General features: G+C 36.7%; 1 protein-coding gene across 3 annotated transcripts in view; it reads left to right on the forward strand.

Moving 5' to 3' along the window:
* FIGN (fidgetin, microtubule severing factor) overlaps window positions 1-23,630 on the forward strand; it is a 96,118-nt gene that overhangs the window by 19,093 nt on the left and 53,395 nt on the right. The window contains exon 1 of one of the 3 annotated variants that reach the window (XM_032190163.1): window positions 21,579-21,619. The exons of the other annotated variants lie outside the window; for them this stretch is intronic. The gene's annotated coding sequence lies outside the window, so the exon portion shown is untranslated. Of the gene's footprint in view, window positions 1-21,578; window positions 21,620-23,630 lie in introns of those variants that run through there. 3 annotated transcript variants of the gene reach the window in all.

The raw sequence follows: 23,630 nt of genomic DNA on the forward strand, positions 1-23,630 counted from the left end.
CTTTTTTTTTTTTTTTTTTGTCTGTACAGAAGCATTTGAAGGAAACACCTAAATAGTGTTTTGTTTTGTTCTATTCTGCTAAGGCATTTATGATTTGAGGGACAAGATGCTTTATGAATTGATGTAATCTGAAATCCTATGTATATTTTTTCTACTGAGAAGTATGTACATGTTTGTATGCAGTACTTTACTAGTAAAATACAACTGAAATGGTGGACCACCCACTAAAATGTTTATGCACGCGCACATGCACATATGCGCGCATACATCCTGTGCACTCTCATCTTCACGATCCAGGTTAGCAACACAGACGTGCTTGTCTAGCATTTATGTAAAAATAATATGAAAATTGCCCATACCAGTCACAATATGGACTTTGAGTTCAAGAAGGGAGGAAGAAAAACCTTTTCTGCTAGGCATTTTAGACGCTTTATATCACTGTGGATTGCAGCTTTAGCTACTTGCAGTACAGAAGGAAAAAAAAAAAAAAGGCTTCCAGAAGGGAGGGGAGGGGGGGAACCCCCAGTATTATAAAACAGAGGACTGTTCAAGTGCGTGGCAGTAAATATGTAAAACAAGTATCCTGGCTTATTTGGAGAGGAAAGGGATGCTGCAGCAGACAGGCTCAATTAACAATTGTAAGCAGGAGAGGACTTGTATTCCTTCGGTAAATGTAGGAGAGGTCATTTGCTTTAGGATAAATTCTGACAAATTTCAGATAGAGACATAAAGGCTGGAATAAATATGACAAAAGACTTTCAGTTGCACATCATGCATTTTGTATTTGTAATGGGCATTTACATTTTTTTCTTAGGTAATAGATTTATTTTTTATTAATGTTTTCCTGATTAATATATCTTTAAATTAATTGACTGTGAAACAAGCATTTTGGGACAATAGGAATTTTAACGCAGGCTTGAAATATCATTTACGCTTTAAAATATATATCTATCTCTTAGTAATTCCTAATCTATTTTTCTTTTCCTGAAGGAAGCACTAAGATAAGTTTCCAGTGTAGGTTTTACTATGCTAGTTGTGTGTAATCATAAAAGTGAAATCAAATTTTATTTTAAATGAAATCACATTTTTTCCCCACAAACTGTTCAATTTCTGTGATAAACTTCTATTTTGATTTTTTTTAATGACTAGTTATAAAGGCTTGTACAGATCTGCATCTGTAAGCAAACTGGGAATAGGTTAGAGAACACAATTCCCTGGTGTAAAAAGCAAGGTTTAGCAGTAATGCTTTTAATCTGGACTTGTAGAGGATTCGGGAGCATCCATAGATCTGCTTCAGTAATTACCATACCCCAAGTGGCACTGGAAGAGACATTTGCCTAAAAACTTGATGTCTTCATTACACTGTTTACATTTTAATTAGAAACATGAAAATTAGTGATTCATACGGACAACTATAGTTTAAGTGGGTTTGCTCACCATCCAATAAATCATAGAGGGGAAGGAAAAAAAAAAAAAGGAAGGAGAGGAAGGAAAAAAATAGCAACCCCCAACCTGCATCTACAAGCAGCAAACCCTCGAACCTTGCAGTTGGTACCAATAGTTTACTAGGAATCGTTCATGGGAACAATGTTTTGATATTAGAAAAGAGTTAAAACGTGTTTTTTATTGTATCAGAGGTCAAATTTCCATATAAATTAGCAAACGTAATTTTGAAGATAAAGTTACTTGCACATGGTCCTACGTGTAAGCAAATGACGTGCGTATAGGATGCACGTATACAGCCCGTGCGTGTGTGTGCCTAAAACTACAGCTGCATCAGGGCGCAGAATTGGAGCAGGAATATTCTGGCAGCGCTGAGCACTACGTATAGCTGCAGGGGAGCCAGCGCAGCCTGTTTCAGCACGTCTCCATAAATACGCGTAAACATTTGTATAGCTGCACATGGGGATGCACGTACACAAACACACACGCAGAGACGCAGCCGGAGAGGCCGAGCACCCCCCCCGGCTCTGCACGGACCCGCCGGCAGCACCAGCGGCCCCAACCCGCCGGGCCGGGGCCGGGGCCGGGGCCGGGGCCGAGGCCGCGGCTCCTGCCAGCGTTCCCGCCCGAGGCCGCAGCGTTGCCGCTGCCCGCGCCGGGCGGCAGCGCGGGGTCGGCCCGGCCCCGGGGCGCAGGGGCCCGCTGCGGACTCGCACCTCAGCGGTCCGCGAGTTCAAATCCCGCTGCCCCACGGCAGGGCTGGGACCCCAGCTAATGGCTCGGGGATGCAGGGGTCATCGCACCCGTGGTCCGCAGCACCGAGCCACCGCGCCAGCCTACCAGCCTAGTTGTACTGTTGTACTCTCTCTTTTTTTTTTTTCCTCCCCTGCTCCATAACTCACTGTCTTGCCTTCAGCCTGTCCACCCCACGCCCTTACTGTACCACTGACGATATGCAAAAACACATTTCTTCTAAGAAATCTTTATAGGTCTTATTCCTTCGGCTTTCGGTTCGGTCCACTTGATTTTAGAAATGTGTTTCTTGGGGAGGTGTGGGAATTGTTGTCTACGCTATTAACTTCGTGTGGTGCGAGTGCCATGTAGGCTTGTGGGGCGTTATGCCAACAGCACCTGGATAACCAGCGGTGCTGAGTGGGAGTGAGCCTCAGTACCAATAAGTAAAAACTTGTTGGTTTAATAGTAATGTCATTTTCTGTAAGCAAAAAGGAGGAGGTTTCCGGCTCCTGTACCTGTTAATGAAATGCTTTTTGCTGAAATCTTTAAGTTTTACAAGATAATCTCCTTCCACAACTCTCATTTTGCATTCTGTTATTTTCTTTATATATATACAAGTAAATATACATATATTTATATATTCTTCCTGTGTACCTCAGATTTTCAGACAATGCATGATATAAATCAGAGTAAGGCTTTTATAAAGCTGTTTCACATTTGCCAATATGAATTATCTTTTTGTTCTTTCATCATTCAAGTGTTATTTCTAAGCCAGATACTTAAGTAAACGCAAGTATATCTTGTGGCTATTTTAAAACAATATATAAGCATTTCACGTGACAAAAATAAACAATAGTGTCTCATTTTTGCATTTGTTTTAGCATCAAAACAATGCTTCAGTTTAAGTCCAATACTTCCATTTAATCTGAAGCTGTATTTTCCATTTTCTTAATTTAAGTTTTTGTCAAAAGTCACTAGCACTGTCTCTAATTCTTGGTAATGTGGCAGCATTGTAATGAAGTAACTTGGGTGTACACTTTGTAGTGCAATTGAGTTAGTGACAGTGCTCTGTCTTCATTTGTTCTGTCCTTTTTTTTTTTTTTTTAAACCTGTCGTTTCTGGTGTAGGCATGTTATAAATGCGACTAAACAGAACTGTCTACATCTGCAAAGACAGAAACATAGTGCCTGCTTGTACGTACTGCAAAATTCTAATAGTTTTGTGCTATCTGTTAAATTCAGTGTGCTTTTTGCATTGTGGCACGAAACATTTCTGCTGTGAGGGAAGCTGGCTGCCTGCCAGCCATCGACTATGAAATCCCGGGTACCTGAGAGCTTATCAGTTCTTTTGCTTTGTAAAAGAAAAAGTGATGAAAATGTTGGTAAACTGCCATGAAGGTTTAAGGCTGCCGGAATAAGGAGCCGTGTAATCAGATTGGAAAATGGAGCTTGAGATTCGCTGCATGGGAAGCAGTCGCCTGTGGACCTACCGAGATGCTGTGCAAGTACCCGAGCTGACCACTTTGTTAGCAAATCAGCTTGTTTGCTGCAGCAGCAGGGTGGAATAGGCTGGTCCTTGTGATGGTATGTAACACAAGTAATATCTCTTGCTTTGCACAATGTAATCAGCTTGCAATTAGCTCACTCTACATTAACCTTCTTGATATTTTTCCCTTTTGTAAGACTGTGCACTTTAAACAATTAACTATAGAAAGTAATCCTTCAAGCAAATCAAAGCAATCCTTTAATTTTATCACCCTGCTGAAAAAGTATCAGGTGGTCAACTGGTCTTCATCAGCTGCTGGAAATTCTCAGGCTCACTGTAGCGTGGAGAGGTTCTTTAACCCATTCACATTTAGAAAAATGTCAAGATTTTATATTTCTCCCATAATATAATGCTGCATCATGAAGCTGCAATTGGAATTGTTTTAATGAAAAGCCTTGGGAGAGCCCTTTCCTATACAGACAGCTTTTATGCTTCTGTTTGTTTAGGCATTTCCATACACTACCTCTCAGAAAGCTTTGATGACATAGCCACTTGTACTGATAATTCCACTGCTTCACCTCCAGTGAACTTGATTCACTAAGGTTGGAGAGAACAAGGCTATCGTTGCTGATCTTGTGCATTGCTTTTTAATCCTCTAAAATAAAAGCCAGATAATGGGAAAATTTGTGTGGTAGGCAAACTTTCTTTTAGGCAGCAGAGTAAAACTAGTAATGTCATTTGTTGAAATGTGGAAGCTCAAAGTTTATCTAAGTAAAATGAAACTTATTCAAATTAAGAATGAAGAACATGATCTACCTTGCTGCTTTTTCAATGGTTCACCCACCCAAAAGTTCCTTCATCTATTTAATATTTTGTTTGCTGTTATATTTTTTTTTTTTACCGTTGGCTTGCATTTTCTAGAGTCATCCTGTAAAATGTGATTATTTATACCTTGGTGATACAGTATAAAGAAAAAGTGCCTGGTATTTCATGTAAAAGTTTGTTTCTGTTTATATAATTTTATGACATGCCTTGGCAATTTCTAAACAAATCATTCAACATTTTAAATAAGACTGGTGAAATTGGTGACAAAAATATTTGCCAGTAAATACCTCACCTAAATCTTATTCATATTACATTCATTATTGGAATATAAATATTGTGAGTGATTTAAGGCTTTAATAAACAAAGTGATCTGAAACTTCTGTCCAGATATTTTGTTTAAAAGAGATTGGAAATGGTCAGCAGCTGCGCTGCCACCCCCCACCAAAAGTCATTTCAGTCACTTCATTGAATTCCAGTAGATCATAGCAATAAACTGAATTTATAATAATGTGATCTGCTTTCTCCAATGATATCTGTGAAAGCAGTATCGACTGGCTGTGTTGAAGTCATCTTTTATCTCTCTGTGTAGAATGTGAGCATGTTTTGAAAATGAAAAGCCAGATCCTACTAATCATACTATATTTATCATATTTTAATGTTGGCTTTGGAACAGTTTTAATATGCATAAAAATTCTGAAATTTATGTGCACATTTGTTTTCTGTGTGCCCCAATCGTAAAAAAAATGCAAAAAATAAATAAAAAAAATAACCTGCATACATCTTATGCTGCAAAGATCTACTTTATATTCTTTTAGAGGACAAACTCCATTAGATATGCACTTACTGTACATTGGATTGTAAATCTTACAATTTAATGGTAATTCAGTGAGCAGTTATTGCTTCTGTGGCCTTTTTTCTTTCTTTTTTGTCCCATCTCACTTGTGAAATAGGGTTACCCTTTACAAGTGTCACATCCATAGATTCATCTTTTGTACTCTATAGTTGTTCCTAGTGCATCATTCTAAGTGAAAGGAAAAATAGGAAGCCAAAGCTACAGGAGGGGCATTGGGGGAAGGGGTCTATACATAGAAATACAGCATATAGCAGCAGAAAGACTAAGGCAGTTTAGCATCAATCTAACAGATTAAAATTTTGCTGTAAAGGTACATTTTCTTTAACCTCATTCTTATTCGTTTTCCCATACCACTGTGGCTGGCGTTTGAATTCCCAGGAAGCAGAAATGGTGTCTTAATGATACGAGCCTTTTTGCCTTGCTTACACTGTTAATACTCTTATCCCTTTTCTGATATGAAATACTTTTTGTAGAAACAATATACACATTTGTAAAGAAATTATAAAAGGATTCTCCTTTTGAAGATAATGAGTTCTCTTCAGGAACTGCAGGTTACGTGGAACACAAATGAGCTCTAAGTGGAGGGATTTAAAGTCCTGCTACAGCATTTAATTTCTTGAGGAAAGGAGTTCAGTTCAAGGTTAGCCTGTTATTGTGGCACTGGCAACTACTTCTCTCATTCCTGTTCTTCTGCCAGCAGTGCTGCACAAAAGGCAGTCATTTTTATTTAATACGTAGGGAGGTATTAATCACTGCAGTGTTTTCTCGCAAAAATTTGTCTTATCAAATTCATTGTTTCACCACTCATGACAATAATAGGTGTTTAATTACTCAATAAGAGCAGTTTATAGATTCCATTTTTCCTGTTCACTGGACAAATGGTATTGATTTTGTACTTTGATGCAACATGAAACTGTATTAAACACAATTAGAATTCTAAGGCTGGCAATGTGTATCAGTTATGGTAACTGAGCTCCTTGCTAAAGAAATTGCATCTTCCAAATTTTGACTACACTTATATTCCCAGCAGAAGAAAATATCTTTAAGGACACTCCTTTTATTAAACAAGATCTTGGTGTGTTTTTCTTGTTTTATTTCAGTAGCATTTATGATTGCTATAGATTTTTATATATTTCAGACAAATAGTTTATGTAATACATTTTTCAGATAATAATCCCTTTCTGGTGGTAATACGTTGTGCGCATTCCAGCCTCCAACAATTTTACCATCATCTCATCCTACCTTCATGCTGTACTTGCAAACAAGATTTCTTGTGTGAAAAATAAAAATGATGCTGTATCCCAAGCTTGGGTTTCGATAGTAAAAAATGTGAGACTAGGGAAGGCAGCAGACTGCTTTTTCTCAGCTTTGTAGGGTTTTCAGTTTTCTTCAGAGAATGGCTATTAAAGCATGTGTGTGTTTTTTTTTTTTTTTTTTTTTTTTTTCCTTAAATGATGGCTATCATTCTACTGTCATTCATGGCATATATCAATATCTGCATGCTCTTGAGCTCTTAATTCAGGTAGGATTTCAGTTGATTTGTGAAAGTTGCACTGCCAAGATAATTGTTCAGAGCTTCCTTTGGGGGTCAGTACATCTTTAATTACAATTCTTTTCTGCTACTGATGCTTTTGTAAAAATTTCCAATTGGGAATGTTTGATGTTTTCTTATTTTGTGTTTCTTTTGTTTCCAAAGAGTCAGAATGAACTGAAGGTGAGCATTTTCAGGTATTTATATCTGAATAAAGATAAGAAGAACAACTCTTGTCAATGTGCTTTCCACTGTACATACTTCTTAAGTAACCAAATTGTGATGATTTTTCACTGCTTTTTGGCTTCAAGCTTCTAGGTAAATAAATTAGATAAAATTCCTTGGTGTAGAACTCCTGTTTTTTTTTTTTTTTTTTTTTTTTTCATTTTATTAGTTTTATTTCTAGGTTCTGATTGGAGTCTATCTTCATTTAGCTCAGTTTGGGTATTTCTAGAAAATACAGACAGAATTTATGAGAAATATACCTTGATTGGGTAATATTTTTGAAGATAACATGTCACAGATTGGAATATCTGCATTCATTTTTTCAGCCTGTAAATGCTTTCAAAGGACAACTGAAATAGATAAAGGAAATGCAAGTACTTGAAGTATCCCTTGAATTGCATATCTAGACATGGCGTGTGCTTGTTGGGGAGCCTGGCCCGTGTCAAGAAAAGTTTCATTGTTCAAGGAAAGCAGTATTTTTGCTCACTCCTTTGGGAACCTGTTCATATCAATGTATTTACTAACATACTTACACTCAATTATTTGTCACATTTTTTTCCCCAAATCTTTTATAGGGTATTCTTCAAACTCTGAAAAGCTCTGATTCCTTATCTAAGCCTACTTTAGGAACTTCAGTGGGACTAGTTATGCTTAAACTTATGTACATGATTAAGTGCTTTGCTGGGTCAAACTTTATCTTGGGTGGACCTTCTTGTTTCTCTTTCAGACACAATTTATTTCCTATGGGAACCATAGGAAACTTTGGAACCAATGGTTCATTCCACTTTGCGTTAAAGGCAGTGGGTAGGTGTTCTTCACTTTATGAAAATCAATACAAATTTCAATTACACGAACAGCAGGTAAGACATTAAAATTAAAAGGATGTAGGATGCACATTCTAATCTGTGGTGATGCCTCCACTATCCAGATGTTATGGGAAAATTGAATAAACGTAAGTGGGATTCTGAATAATTGAATATATTGTTCTTATTTATTAGGATTACTGTAGCACTTAGAGGTCTCAACGAAGATGGTGACCTTGTTGTGCTGGTATTGTAAAAACATGTAGTGAGAGACTGTTCAGCGTCAGAGGGGTTACATTCTAAATAGCTGAGATGGACAAAGGTTAATAGGGACACAAAGAGGCGCTGAAATGTGAAGAGACTTGCCCAAGGTCATCTAGCAGGTCAGTAGCAGAGCCATGAGTTAAGCCTACATCTCCACACTACTGTACCAGCATCCTATACACTAGATTGCCTACCCAATGATTAAACTATCTGCCTTTAATAGCTATTGAGGGAAGTAATTGCCTTTGATTTAGCAGAGAATTTTGGATAGGGACATGTAATTGCGTTTCTACTTGGTTCTTGCATGTAGTTGGAAATACAGAGGTATAATTTTATACTATAAAGAAGAACATTAAAGTATGACTCTTGTTTTGTCCCACTTACTGCAAATTTAGTAAATACTCTGAAGTGGATGCTATTTCATAGAAAGGTAGTTGCATTTGCTGGTGGTTTTTGGTCAGTTCTACCCAGGTGTTTTTGCATATGAAATCAGAGGTGGGGCTAACCACCTTGATTGGCTCTTTGGAAATAATGTTTTAATTACTTCAGGCAAGCCATCCTGAAGCCTGTATCCTCCTTATGACAGTTCACTTTCGAAGCTACACTGCTTCATTTCAGTAACTTTATTACCATTTGGCTCAGAGATTGCTATTTCGCCTTGGCCACAGATTTCATCAGTTGCCCGGTTCACCTTTGTCCACACTATACTTGTGAAATGACCTGCTCCTTTAGTGCTTGTCAATAGTAAATTGCTGCATCCTCAGTGTCCAGGCTGAAGCACAGTAAAGAACACAACTCTTTATTAAATTACTGAATTTTACACTTAATTTTTTTTGGATTAAACTTGAATGTGAAAAGTCTTAATTACCATTTAATACCAAGTAATTAAAGCACTGGCCAGGGTCAACTATATAAAGCGCATCAGTTTGAACTGCCACCTGATTAATAGGCTTGGTGATATAAAAAGTTCAGCACAAAAGCATGCTCTGCCAGGGTCACTGCTTTAATAGCTGCAGAAAGTGCAGTTTTTGCTGTAATTCTGTTCTAACAATTGGATCAAAATAATAATTTGTGAGGTGTTCATGGTTGGCTTCTCCAGCGTGACGTCAGGTGAATTATTTGAATTTGACGTCAGTTAAATTGGGTTTGTGGCATATATTGATGAGCAAACGGGTTTGGCTCAGATCTTTTCTTAATTTCATTTACATTCTCCAAAGTGAACATTGAGTATAATTTTTTCCAGCCTTCTGTTCCAGATGAGAGTTGAGACAAAAGTTTAGAGGAGGACTGAAGGTGCAATGTGTATCACTGGTGTGTTTGTATTTTCGTCTGTTGGCACACACGCTATTTATTATAGCTCAAATGCTGTATGCATCTAAGTGTGTGTTTGCTTGTGAATGCATGTTTGGGAGTGTGTGCACAGCGATACTGAATAGCTGCCTTAATAGCTGTGTTTTTATATCCCCATATGTGTATGTGTGTGTGTGTGTATATACGTATTGTATTCTGTTATGAATGCTTTTCCTGCGCCATGTTTAGCCCCAGAGGCTCTGGTCTGCAGGATCATTTGAAAATTGTGCTGTGTTCACATTTAATATAGTGGCATTTTGTTTTGTTTTTTAAACAATTAACAGTTTATTGATAGGGCCTGGGCAAACTGCTGCACCTTCGGAGGAGTCAATTAGCTTTCACTGGGCTCCGTGCGTGTGCAGCAGGCAGCCCATGCATTAGCAATTGCCGGATGGGAGCCATAATGATTTTCACCTACCGATGGCTCTGCGAGCATTAATCTTGACAACACTCTACAAAGTAGGTAAGCGTGGTTATCCCCACTTTATTGCCGAGGCCTCAGGAGGAAGGATTAAAGCCTCGATTCCACTGATACGTGTGCAGTTCCAAACATGCAGGCAGGCCTATATTCGAGTGGGAAAACCTTTTTCAGCAAAGTTAAGGAGATGTTTTGAACAAATTTTCTTAGCGAGCAGAAGATTTCCATGTCAGAGCTAGGTTTCAGGTCTGGAACACGTGGCTCCTGCTGTCGTACTTCAGCACAACTCTCAACTAGACTTACAGATACTGGTTTTGATTGTTTACTTCAATGATTTCTTACTATGTAATAGCAAGGGAGTCAGCTCTTGTATATTCAGTGAAGATTACTGGCAGTTGTGTGAATTATTTGCAGTGAACTTAATTCAGATCTGATTTCAATATGGGATGGATGGTTTAATTTGCTTTTTCTGTTGTTTTTGGATGCATATTTTGCTTTGAATTTTTTTTTTTTTTTTTTTGCTGGATGCATATTTTGCTTTTTGGATGCATATTTTGCTTTGGATGCATATTTTGCTCTATATAGTTACAACAAATAAAATCCTTACCTGAGATTTGGGTCTCCGTTCTGGGTGCCCCACTTCTCTGTAAGAACACGTGTGAAGAAGATGCAGTTAAAGGCATCAGAGAAGAAGGTGGGCAAAACACTTCTGTTGGTTTCTATTACATCCTTGTTTGAAAGCCATGGCTGTGACAGCTACCCTGAAACAAGCCAATGTATTTGTCCTCCAGCCTGGCTGGAGCTGAACCTCCAGCCCCAGACAAAACCCTCTAGGTATGCCAAAATTTCATCAAGGGTACTTCTTGGGAGAGCAGCCCTTCCTCACTGACACTGACACTTCATCACCTCTTGGGCACTTGCTGCAGGTCAGGGGCTGTGTGTGGGTTTCAGGGGGAGCTGGGATTTGTTTCATCCCATCCTCCACCCTGAGCCACAGGCACTGTTTTGTGTCCGGCTCTGCAAAGGGAGTGCAGATGGTGCCCTGTGGGCAGGCACCATCACTGGTACAGCTGCCAGTGAGTCCCTTTCTTTCCTCTTCAAATGTTCTTTGCTGATTTGACGGTTGTGGACTTCATGTTTTAAATAGTACATGGGAAGTTCAACTTCTACTCTGTTTTGTTTTTTTTTTTTTTTTTTGTTTTTTTTTTTTTACATTTGCTCGTGCTCTGCTTCTGGTAAGGTTGTGTATCTCTTGCTGGATGGAAATGAACATGCTGATAGATGTTCACAGGCTCTGAGATGGTGTTCAAGGTGCTTACAGGTTGTTTCATCAACCATATGCCTTTCAGTTTTACTCTTTAAACAAGATTCAATAAATTGAATGTTCAATTGTCAAAGTATTTCAGATTCTGATAAATAGTCACAGCAAGCCTAGCTATTTTTTAATATTTCTGCTGTGGTGAAATAAGTTTAGCTGAATGATTTCTGAGAGATGAACAATTTTGACATACTGAGTAAGGAAAAGGGAACTTTATGATGTTAAATCAGTGATTCACTGATTAAACTAGATATTCCACCTAACGCTGTGCTGTAGTTGGAACTCTCTGTGAAACTGTGTTCTTTTCACTGCATGGCTAATGGAAATGGGGCATTATCGAAACGCCAGTCATTCAAACGTAGGCATTCATAAACACATTTGCAAAAGTGTTACCCTATTTTGTAGAGGTAATCCTGTTACCTCTGTTTTAGAGGCTGAGAAAAGTTGCTTAAGGAGCACTTCTATTGAGTGACTCTTGTGGTAGTCAGATAGATTTACTGAAGCTCCAAGGTTAGCTTGTAAAAGGCGAAAATTTTAAACGGCTAGTGAAACTAAAAAATTAAGGGGTTTATTAGTTCATTTGAAGTTGTTTTCAGTTCAGTCAGTAGCAGACTGATGTTAATAGCACCAGCTTGCTTTATTGTACTGGGCCTAGACTTCCTAAGCGTGGTATCCTTGGTAGAAGCCATTGGAAATCTAACCAAAGAGCTCCAGATCATCATGGCTGAAAAACCTGAACTAGAAAAATCAGTGTGATGAAAAAGAGAACCCATTGTTTTAGGGATCTCTTGTTCCAAAACTTTGACAGGTCCAAAACAACCTTTTGTGCATATATGACAGAATTTAGGAAGAAAGATTAGAGCTCAGATTGTTTGGCTAAAATGCACTAGTTCTATATTTTCAGAGATTAAAAAAACTAGGCACTACCTTAAAAATGCTCACCAACTCATAACACTTTTGGTAGGAGCATATGAGTGATAATATTCTTTAGAGCTTCCTGCCCCCCATACAAGCATAACTAAATAAACAGCACAATGATTTTATATATATAAATTTCTTTTAACATTCTGGAAAACTCTCCCATAGACAGGCTAACTGTATGACATTTTAGCCTGTTCTGAGGAGCCAAAGGTTAGTAACTGGAAGAAAAATAAGAGAATTATGATAAAGGTTGGTATCCAATCTAAATAAATGTTTGAATGCTCTTTAACAATTACAGCCCACTGATTTTTTTTTTGATGTACAAACCTTTTACATAAAAAGAAGGTGCTGAGCGCAAACATATTTCCACTGAATGAAAAGTCCCAGTGAGTCCAGCTCAATTCTGATATCTGCTTGACAGAATAAGAGGGGAAAAAAAAAAAAAAAAAAAAGAAGAGAAAGATTTTGATGAACAAAACATAGATTGTTTGGTTCTATTAAGAAATGTCACCAATTAAGTAAAACTATTAAGCCATAACCTGTATCTTTTCTTTCACCCTAGTGCATGTCTAGGGTAAAGGTTCAAACCAATCCTTTTCATGTATATAATCATGGGCTGCAATTAATCACAATCTAGTTCTTTTTAAAAGAGTCCATTAAGAAATCATACCAGATGAACAACCACTAACATAGAAAATTTGATGTGTTAACAGTTACAGGCTTGCCATGTAAAGTTTGAGTAGCATTTAGCAACACTCTGAAGAACATTAAGAGGAACTTGTGTTATGTCAGTATTCACAGAACTCAAAAATTAGAGGAAAAAATAACATACAGAGAAACCAAGCCTGTGGCCTTCTTAGTAGAAAAGAACATTGAATGTCACTGTGCAGCAAGAAAGCCTTTGCATGATCTTATGCCAGTAGGATGTTACAGTAATGGTTTATTAACTATAAAGCGACTATACAATACTGCAAATTGCTTCTTTCTCTGGAAACAAAAATGTTTGTCTTGCAATGAAAGAATACAAAATAAACGGGGAAAAAAAAGTTACTTGCCATATTGGAGGGAGATTAAGTGGGACTATATAAATTAATTGAGGTCTTGTGTATCATCACAGTAGCCACAAAGCTCTGCACTGCCTGTAGGCTGCTCACTAAAGCAGTAGGTGGTCGAGACACATCAGCCATTTCAGGTACCTAAATGGTGAGGACACCAAGGATACCAAGACACCAAAGGGGAGTCTTGGTATCTGGAGAATCTTAGTGAGGTAGGCACGTGTATCTGAATTAGAAAAATATGTGTTCATAAGCACAATTATGATAATAAGAGCTATGTGAGCTTCGACTGAAGATCTGTCCAACTTTGTCTCTTGGCAGAGAGAAGTGTGAGAGCTCTGCAGCAGCTGCAGGCATTGCCGCAGGAGTAGCATGCACCCGTACTGTAGGCACTGCAGGATGGGGCCACGATGCGCAGCGGGGTGTTGAGTTTCCAAGGGCATGTACCAGTGTGCACACTGTAAAGCTGTTGAATGAGAAAAAAAGAAAGTTTTACCAGATTGCCTTAATGCCTAGCCATTGAAGCAGATTTAGGGAGGGCTTTTTTCATGCAGTGGAGGATTGTTAGTTATTAGCTGGAAGTATGCTAATGAATCTAATAGGAATTAAATAAGAAAGGATTCTATAGAAATTGCTCAAACTATCGCACTTAATAGGCAGTGATAATCCTTCTGTAGTTTTTTTAATCACTCTATCAACTTCTAGAGACATAATACTTTTTTCCCTGTCAGTTTTCATAGATTGGAAATGTCTGAAAATTGTCATTTCCAGTAAATTTATATAGAGTTTATCATAGGGATAGATGTGCAGGGTCTGAATTAGAAAGTTTTTAAAAGGAAAAAATTATAGAAGCAGAACCTTCCAGTACACAATCTTCATGGAATCACTCAGTGGGGAGAGTCTTTTTTGTGTTACCTCCAGAAAAATTTGGTCAGGCTACAGAAAGAAAGACGGTATTTACAAAAGGGACAAGAGAACTGTAGATTTTATTATTCAACAAATATATATATATATATATTCTTGACAGGCTTACAAAGTACAGCTGGTGTGGTAGAAGAAAAAGGAGCTGCTGTATCCTAATAATATTTAATGACTTTTGGGAAGGGCTGAAAAACATAGGCAAAGGTTTTGCGATGGTTGTGCTCAGCCCAAAAGGTCCCATGGGTCTGCTCATGGGGCATGTGGCAGGAATCCAGGCTGATCGGGGTGATCTTCTAGGGCAGGGGTGCCCGTGGGCTGCTGTGGTTGTCTGTACCTTCCAGAGATTCACCTCTGCATCGTCTTCATGCTGTCATCAGGCTATTTGCACACTTTACTTTGTGGAGGTTGTGATCGAGTTCTGGAGGCAGACGGGATGCAGTTTCAAAATGTTTGTAAGAGTTGTACCTATGCTATGTCAATGATTGCTAAGTCAATGGTAGCTGGAGTGAAAGCCAGCAACAATGTGCAACTGGGGGCAACTACCATGAATTTAAGTTGCTTTTGCATAATTCACAAGGTAGCTTCTCCTTAACAATCTTTGTGTTGTGTATACACTGAAAGCATTGCTCAGAACAACCCTACTTAGGTATGGTTTTAATTAAAATTTAATTAAAGCACATAACTGAATTTCTTTTTTTTTTTTTAAGTGTGATGCTTCCTTAGAAGAAATCTAGCTATGTTAATATTTCTTTTTTAACATCACCGGTGTAGAATATTTTGGGAAGGCTTTTTAGTTTTTGTTTGTTTGTTTGTTTGTTTTTTAGCAGTTATTATACCAGGTTGGAAAAAGCAGACAAGCTTTCAGCACTGTGAACCTTCCTTTAAATAAATACATACAGTTTTTATTTGAAGCATCTCTTCTTAAAAATGAAGGTATGGTATTTGTGTCACAATGTGAAGCCCAGTACTTTGAAAGTGATCAGAATCTCAAACAATAAACTTGCATGCAAAACTACAAAAGTGAAGTAAAACACTTCCAGTAGTACTTAAACGTGTTACAGAAATGACAGAGAAAATGCCCCTTGTTTCATCTTGCTTTGCCTTGTATTTCCAGTTACACTGCAGTTATTAAATCTTGAGAATTGACTCCAAATGCCCCAAAATTAAGAACCCCTTAACACAATCTGCATGTTTAACTCTTCTTGCAAGCCGATAATTAGAGCATTTATCATTCCTTTCCCTCTGTTTATTAGAAAAAGCTATTTTTTTAACACATACAAAAATACTAAAGCAGATCAAGTGGTTATTTTGACAAACAGCTTGCAACATTCTTGCCTAAATTCCACAAATAAAAACCCCAACTAAATAATCACCCTGAGCAGATTTTCACAGGGGCCTTCGTCAACCTTTATAAAGGATAATTAGACTGGTGTTTTAACATGGGGCAAAGGAAATCATAAAAGAGATAGTATTCCTATTTTGAGAAGGTAGTAGAGTAATTGGTAAGGGATTTTTATTGCTGTTTTATTATACAGGTTTTTTTTTCCACTTTTTTTTTTTTTTTTTTTTTCCCAGGCATTAAGCCTTGTGTTTAATGAATCTGGGCAGAGTGAGTAAGAAACCACGTTCAGTGAGATTCCCAGGTGTATAAAAGAAACATTTTTGAAGTTATGGATGTTTGTGTGTTTCAGCTCTGCAGTGTCTGCTGTCACCTCTTCCCTCACTAACTCTCTTTCCCTGTGCTTTGTCTGTTAAATGAAGAACACCTATTTAAATGCTGCCATCATGTTACCAGTTACTACATTAAGGTGAGGGCCAATAAGCATTGCCTGAGGTAGGTCCATTGATAGCGGATGCCATGAGTGGCTCTGAAGTGAAATACTGGGTTACAGAGCTTTTCTGATGTACCCAGGATCAGAATCACATCACACCATCCATCACATGGCTAAGTTGTCTACACAAAGGACGTTGTACCATATTGTCTACATAAGTGTTCTGGAGTAGGAATAAAAGTATGCTTGGTGTTTCATCCTTTCTTCTTTTTTTATAAATCTGTAAGGGCAAAAACTTTTTTTTTTTTTTTTTTTAATTTTTCTATGTTTTCTGTTTCTATTCAGTAATATTCCGGAATTAAAACTGTGATGCTGCAAACATCTTGCAGTCCTGAACTTCCTTCCTTGTGTTGCTGTAGTGCTTGCTGGTGATCTGTACTGTGCCATCATTTCATGAGAGCCAACAACCGGGTTGCAGCAGCAAGGGCAAGCATCACTATAGTTAGCACAGAGCTGACAATATTTTAAAAAATAGTAAATAAACATTTATTACATTTTTCTGCTTTGATTTGGCTGTGGGTTTTTTTTGTTTTTTTTTTTTAATTAAAAAGTTTTTTGTTTTTTTTTTTGTTTTGTTTTTTTTTTTTTTTAAATTGATTGCTTTCAGTGGGTTTTGTTTTCTTGGCTTTATGGCCAACACCTTTTGGAAAAAGAGATGGAGAAGGGACTTAACCCTACTAGATTCAGCAACTGTCCTGGTAATAACATAAACCCTTGGCCTGTTAGGTAATAACTGTGTGAACAGTAAATAAGCAAGTAAGGGATTAACTCTGTTGGACATTTATTCCCTTATCATCTTTGCCAATGGATATTAAAAAATAAAATAAAATTGCAGTTTTTCATTTAATTTTGCTTGCACCTTTTTCAGGTCAACTGTGATTAGTTTAAAATGCTTAGATTTAAAAAAAAAATAAATAAAAAATTGAAAACAGTAATTCCATGCAAAATATAGGGGTGAATTCAGTTTTGTTTTGTTTTCTTTCAGGATTTGTTTCACAGAATTTCACCTAATATACTATCCAAACCAGCAAGCTTCACTTAGTTTCAGCCCCAAATTACATCATTCGACCCCAGTAGAAGTTTCCTCCATTTCAACAAATCGAGCCCAAGTTTGTGTGACAGTGGATAGATGAGGTGAGCTGATGAGGGTCTGGGAGGCATTGCAATCAGAGTGGCAGGTGAGGCAGCTCTCAGTGAATGGATTTGAAGGACTAAATGTGAGGGTTTAGAAAAGGAGGAATTGCCACGATGGATTACAGCAAGAGTCCATCGTGAAAATATCTCAAGTTTGTCAGTAGCTATCAGAAAACATGTTAGAGAAAGGTATATGAAAATTGTACTAACAATTGAAAACAAGCAGAGTAAGAGGAATTGTGGCAATTAAGTCTAGATCTGTTCTACAAAATCTGTGCTTCCTAAAGTTTTCTTTCAGTAACCTTAACCCAAGGCAGTTTTTCTTGGTATAATTGAATTACATATACATCATCAGACTCATATGAGTTTCCTTTTTTTTTTTTCTTTTTATTTTGAGCTGTGGATTTGTGCAGTTAGACAATGTGTTCCCTGTTAAATATGAGTTATCAACCAGTAGATACAAGCTGATAAATTAGATAGATAGATTAAGATGAACAGCATGGTCAACTTCTATTGTAATCAAACAGCCTAATTGAATTTGGGACATCTATTTTGGGTTAGATATAATGGCAGGATAAAATTTTACAGAACACTTAACTTCCTTGGACTCAAATTTACTTGCTATATGGATGTGCTTACAAGGACCAAGTAGCTGCAGAGGACTCATTTATATGTTACAAATATACATGATTCATTTCAATTGATCCTTTCAGTTTTTAAAATTGTATTTGTCCTCTTGCTGCACTGTTTTTGCCAGTGTAAAGATCATAGGTTTTATTTGATTATATTTTGGTAATCTGTTAAATGAGACTGGGTCACCTTGCACCATGCAACATTTCACTTCACTGCTAAAACTTAATGCCATCTTTTTATCTTTCACTGAGTAGATGTCAGAGGACACAATGTTAATAAAAGACAGGCATCTCTAATATTTCATGAATGGCCTTTAAAAAAAAATCAAAAAAACAAACCTAGGAATTAAAAACTGACACTACGTTAGTGAATTTAGTCACCTTTCTCATATGTTGAATGGTTTTCCATTTATATATCTCATCTATTACAAGACCTATTCTCTGTCAGCCAAAGCTATTAAAAAGCACAGGTGGCTTCCTCAGATTGAATATATTGTTTCTCTCTCAGGGTTGGGTGGGGGCATGGTTGGAGAGATCTCCATGAAAAAGTGGTCTAGAACTGAAGATAATACTGAAACCAGGGCTGGTAGGTTTCAGTGGATTAGATATGACAATAAAAAATTGGGAAGCCTGTGATTTTTTGGTTTTATTATTATTATTTATTTGTTTGTTTATCTCACTTTCCCCACCTTAAAATTAGTCCTTATTTTCCAGTGAAGTTTGGTAGGTTAAATCAAGAACATATAAGATATTCGGAAAAAGTGCATACTATTAGAAAATTATGATGTATTTGCCTGCATTTTTATATACTGCATTTATTGAATATACTGTACCAAAAGTATGCAGTGATGGTGGATATACAGATGTGGATAGCTATGTGTACATAAATATATTTTTTTATGTTATGTTACAAATTTATTTGGAGATTTCAGAATGTTGTGTTAGATACAGCTTTTTTTGCAGCAATTTACCCACATGCTTATTTTTATATATGGAAGTATATATATATTATATACATTAAATATATATTATATATTAAATATATAATTCTATTATTATATAATTAATTAATGTATTAATATATAATTAATGTATAATTTAATGGGTATTAAATATATATTTATATTATATTAATATATATTATATATTTTGTATATATATGTATATATACATGTGTATATATGCATGTATATGTATATATATGTGTATATATACATGTGTATATGTATATATATGTATATATATTTATATATATATATACAAAATGCTTACTGCTAAAACACTTGAGGATGATGTATTCTTTGTATTCTCTGATACTTTAGGCTAGGAGAACTCTAGTTAAACTTCTGATAAAAAATCAATGTCTAATCCTTTATTGGACTAATTGTACCATTAAATTAATACATCAGTGAGAGAGAGATGGCCAAAGACAATCAGTGAGAGAGAAGTCCAAATAATTCAGACTATTAATCCAGTAATCATGAATACATGGGATTCATTCATGGTTCAACTCTGAATCTTCATATCTAAAACTGGATTAAGGTACTAGTAAAACCTGGTATCTTATTCATATGTAGTTAATTTGGAAAACAAGAAAGGAAGAGACCTCTAAGTTCATCAGTCCAGTCATCTGCTATTGTAGATACCATGTCATAAAATCTCATTACTGTTTGTTGAATTCCATACATTTATGGACCTCCATGCTTAGTGTTAATTATGTCCACAAAACTGATATTATATTTGGCAAAATTCAATGTTAATAAGTTCACCTATACTAGCACAGTAGAACTACTTACCTGCCGTACTGGCCAGATAAACAGTTTGGTAGAATTAATTAATTCATAGTTTTTAGAATAAGTGGGTGCAGGATTGTCATCAGTCTCTTCTTTCACTGCAGTTCTACTATCCTTTAAGTACAGAGCAATTTAATATATGCCCTTAGTGTTGGTATCCACTCCTGGAATTAGTTGTTTTTAACAGATTCCTTGATTTCTTTATAAAGTGTTGGCTGAGAGATAGGTGGCTTTCCAGACAGATTTTGTGAACTATTAGTGTCCTTAACCAGGACCAAATGACACTGTTAAATTCCCTCAGCCCTTTAGACTTAATCACTACCTTTTGTTTGTTTTGGTTATTAATGTAGGTTCTTTTTAATTCAGATATGCAAATACAAGAATCTATCACCGTATGACAGTATGTAGATTGTAGCAGTCCCAAGAGGACCTTGGGTCCATAAAAAAAGTGGCTTTATTATGTAATGTTGCATAAATGCTGTATTTTCATCTGTGACAGATATAATCTTGAACCTGTATTTTTCGTGTTACTTAACTGTTTCAGAACATCATGTGTGAGAGAACGCATCAAAATGGAAATTGCTTCTACAGAGGCAGCAATAAATATTGGTTGGGTATATTGCATTGTTGGGCTCCATGTGTTTTAGGATGTTCTCAATTCTCTTGCCCTAATCAACACTGTAAATACATGCTGCATTTCCTGGTGATCCATTTGTTGGATTAACAATTTGGACCTTGCAGTCTCTACCATGCGATTTGATTCTTTACTGTATATAGTCATAGTTATTTAGAAGCATCCCCTAACAAAATTACTCTAAAGCCTCCTATCTTTTCTAGCTTTTCAAAGAAAGGCAAATGATGCAAAGTCTGTGCATTATATGTGAGGTTAACTAGTAATTGTTTGAAGTTCGACTCATTAAAAAGCTGAGAAAAATCTTTACTTTCATGCAAAAGTCTCTATTTCTGGTGACACAGAAATTTGTCAGGTTCTCATCTAATTATTGGGAGAGGTACTGTTTTGTTTTGCTTTGTTTTTGTTGTTGTTGTTTTTTTCTTAAAAAAAGGTACTTATCATATAATCTACAGCAGGGATTAAATTAGTTGATACTGCCCTATTGGAATACATCAATATTTGCAGTGATATATGTTAAAAATGAAAAGGAAAAAAAAAAAAAAGAATAAAGGGCAAATATTTGTGTTTGATTCTGACAATTTTGAGTAGGAGGTTTGAGACAAAGTTGTTGGCATATTGCTTCCATTGAATATGCCCTTAAAGGATTTTGCTTAAGTCATTCTCTTTTAAAGTCTTTATAAACATGTAGTTCATGTCCCATTTTTTATCTACTCTCTCCTTTATGCTGTTGAGTTAAAATAGAATCAATCACAGTTCCCCACCTTGTCTTTCAAGTGAGCATAGTACTGTGATGGCCATGTACCCTATTTAGTTTTCGGGTCCTTTATTGTGTCAGTGATACCACTGTGTTTCCTGTGGAGCCTGAGTACTCTTATGAATGACTTTCCAGCACTAGACGTAGTATATACCAATTTTCTATTGTATACTTTCCTCTGTGGATCAATATGGATTTTAATTAACATCCTAACAAAATTATAGTTATGCTCAAAGGTCTCTCTCCCCTTGTGTCTTGCCAGGAACTTGGTCTTCAGCAACTTCCTATCATACTAGACATTGTCAAGAACAGACATAATTGAAATCCCTTTTCATTTATCCTGAGGCAAAGACACTTTCCTTTTCTTTCTTTCCTCTTCAGTAGATATGCACATAAGTTTGCTAACTGGGGGGATGGAGCTGCAAGCCTACTATAAACATCAAAGGTGACTTGATACAGAGATTCTTGGAAGAAGTTTCCACCATACTTGGAGTGTCATGACACTGTTTCATTCAACTGCTTTTCCACGTTGCATTACATTAATAACCTCCTTTCAGGTTTCTTGGCAGATGAGGAGAAAGGGAGGCCTTCAGTAGAAAGTTGGATGATGATTTTGAATGAATGAAAATGAAGATGAACTTCTAGCCTTAAAGCTAATATGAGGTAGTCAGAACACGAAGAGCCGTGAAGTAGGTCAGTACTTTTGTCTTCTTTTTTTACATCAGTTTTTCTACAGAACCGCATTTACAAATGTTTAGCTTATATTCACACATAGCACTGATATTTCTGTGTCTCCTTGACTGTACGCTATCCTAGATTGTTTTCTGTTGTTTTATCCCTTCTGTCATGTAGCTTTTGAAATCTCTTGTGCTAATAAGCATCTGATAGATCTCACCAGGAGTCTTGGCTTCATCTTTAGTCTTCCTTCATTCTAACAATGCTGCCTACAGTACATACTGTTCACCGGGTAGATCTCACATATTGCTGTTCAGCTGCCAGGCTCTTCAGCCTGTGTTTCATTTCTGAATTAATGTAGATTATGATTTTAGAAGTGTTCTTGCCCTGACAGAAGACAAGTCTAATGCTACGTCCTTGACCATGGCTGAGGAGTGCACAGCAGTCCAGGGAATGACTGGATCACTGACCACTTAGGATGCTTTGTAAAAAATACACTTTATCTGACAGGGTCTTCTTGAAGTGGAAGAGCTTTATCATGCTCCATATGGTTCTTTTGTGTGTGATGTAGAAACTTGGCCATTTAGTTCACAATACCATCTTTTTTTTTCAAGGCTCTGTAACATTAATGCTAAAAAAGCGTTCAATGCAATTTTGAATTATATACAACTGGCCTAATAGTGAGTTTTATTATTTAGATCCAGTTAGACTTTGAGATATTTGGCAGTGCTGCTTAGACTTAAAAAGTTGAATCCAATATTAATCAAAGCCAGAAAGCCCATTTGCTCTGACTGGATTGTTTTGATGTTCAGTTGTCTAAATATTGCAGTATTGTTACTTACTTGAGGCTCCTTTAGGCAAAAAGGTAAATTTGACACCTCTTACCTTCTTCCTTTCTGAAATTTAAATAGTATGCCCTATTCTTCCTATGTTATAGTATTCAGAAATCCCAGGATGATCGCTTGTAACCTTTAAGGCTTGCAACTCATGTTTCTTACTGTGAACACACAGATAACACTATATGCAAAGGCAATGGGAAGTAACCCCAAATGTTATTAATATCCTATATACATTGTCTATTAATTTCTCTCTGTGTATGTTCTCTGGTAGCACAGTAAAAATTACCACCACTTGCCCTCACTGATTATTGCCCTCACTGATTAAAGAAAATAGTGATACTGCTGTGTTTTAACATGGGTTGGAATCTAACTAGGTACCTCTTTCAGTATGTACATTATTATTTTCCATTAAATCCATTAGACTTGAGGATAAAACATTTAGATCACTCCTTTACTTAGAATAACTTACACTTTCACTTATCCCTTGTCAGATATTACTGTCAGTTGTGCTGTATCTTGTACAAAAACTGCATATACGCCATCACCAGCCCAGCTTAGATGTCATTCTATTAGGAGTCGCTGCCTCAGCAAAATGAGAATATTAATCTAAAAGAAGTGTATTTTTTTCCAGGCAGTGTAAACAAATCTATCCTACTTAGAACTGCAATGTCAATATTTTGTACTGCTTGTGTTGACTTACTCATTGTGTTTTTTGGCCCATGGGACAACTCTGAAGATTCCATTTTTGGCTTTTCATTTTAGGCCAGTTCAGGGTATTTCTGGTCCTTATCTTAGATTATTTTTTTCAGCCCCTGAATAATTTTTATATGTATTTAACTATGTTCTGAAATACCTTATACATTCCTGTATATTTAAACAAAGTCCCATGCTTCATTGAAAATTCACAGGGAATGGGTACTCCAGCAAGTGTGTTTCATTTTCGACAAAAGCATTGGCAATTATGTTTGTCCAGCGTTCTAGAGGGTGTTTGTAACTGCTGAAGCTTTTCTGGCTTTGACATCAGTTTGCAGATCTTCCATTGATTACTGAAAAAGAAAAGCCTCGCAATCTGGGAAGATAGGAAAAGTTAGCTGAGCATTTTTAGCAAAGGACACAGACATCTTATGACCTGTCTCAGTCAATGCTTGATTCCTTTCAATACCAAAATGTTTTAAAGAATTGTTCAATAG

This window comes from Aythya fuligula, chromosome 6, assembly GCF_009819795.1.
Source record: "Aythya fuligula isolate bAytFul2 chromosome 6, bAytFul2.pri, whole genome shotgun sequence".
In the NCBI taxonomy this organism is placed as follows: Eukaryota; Metazoa; Chordata; class Aves; order Anseriformes; family Anatidae; genus Aythya; species Aythya fuligula.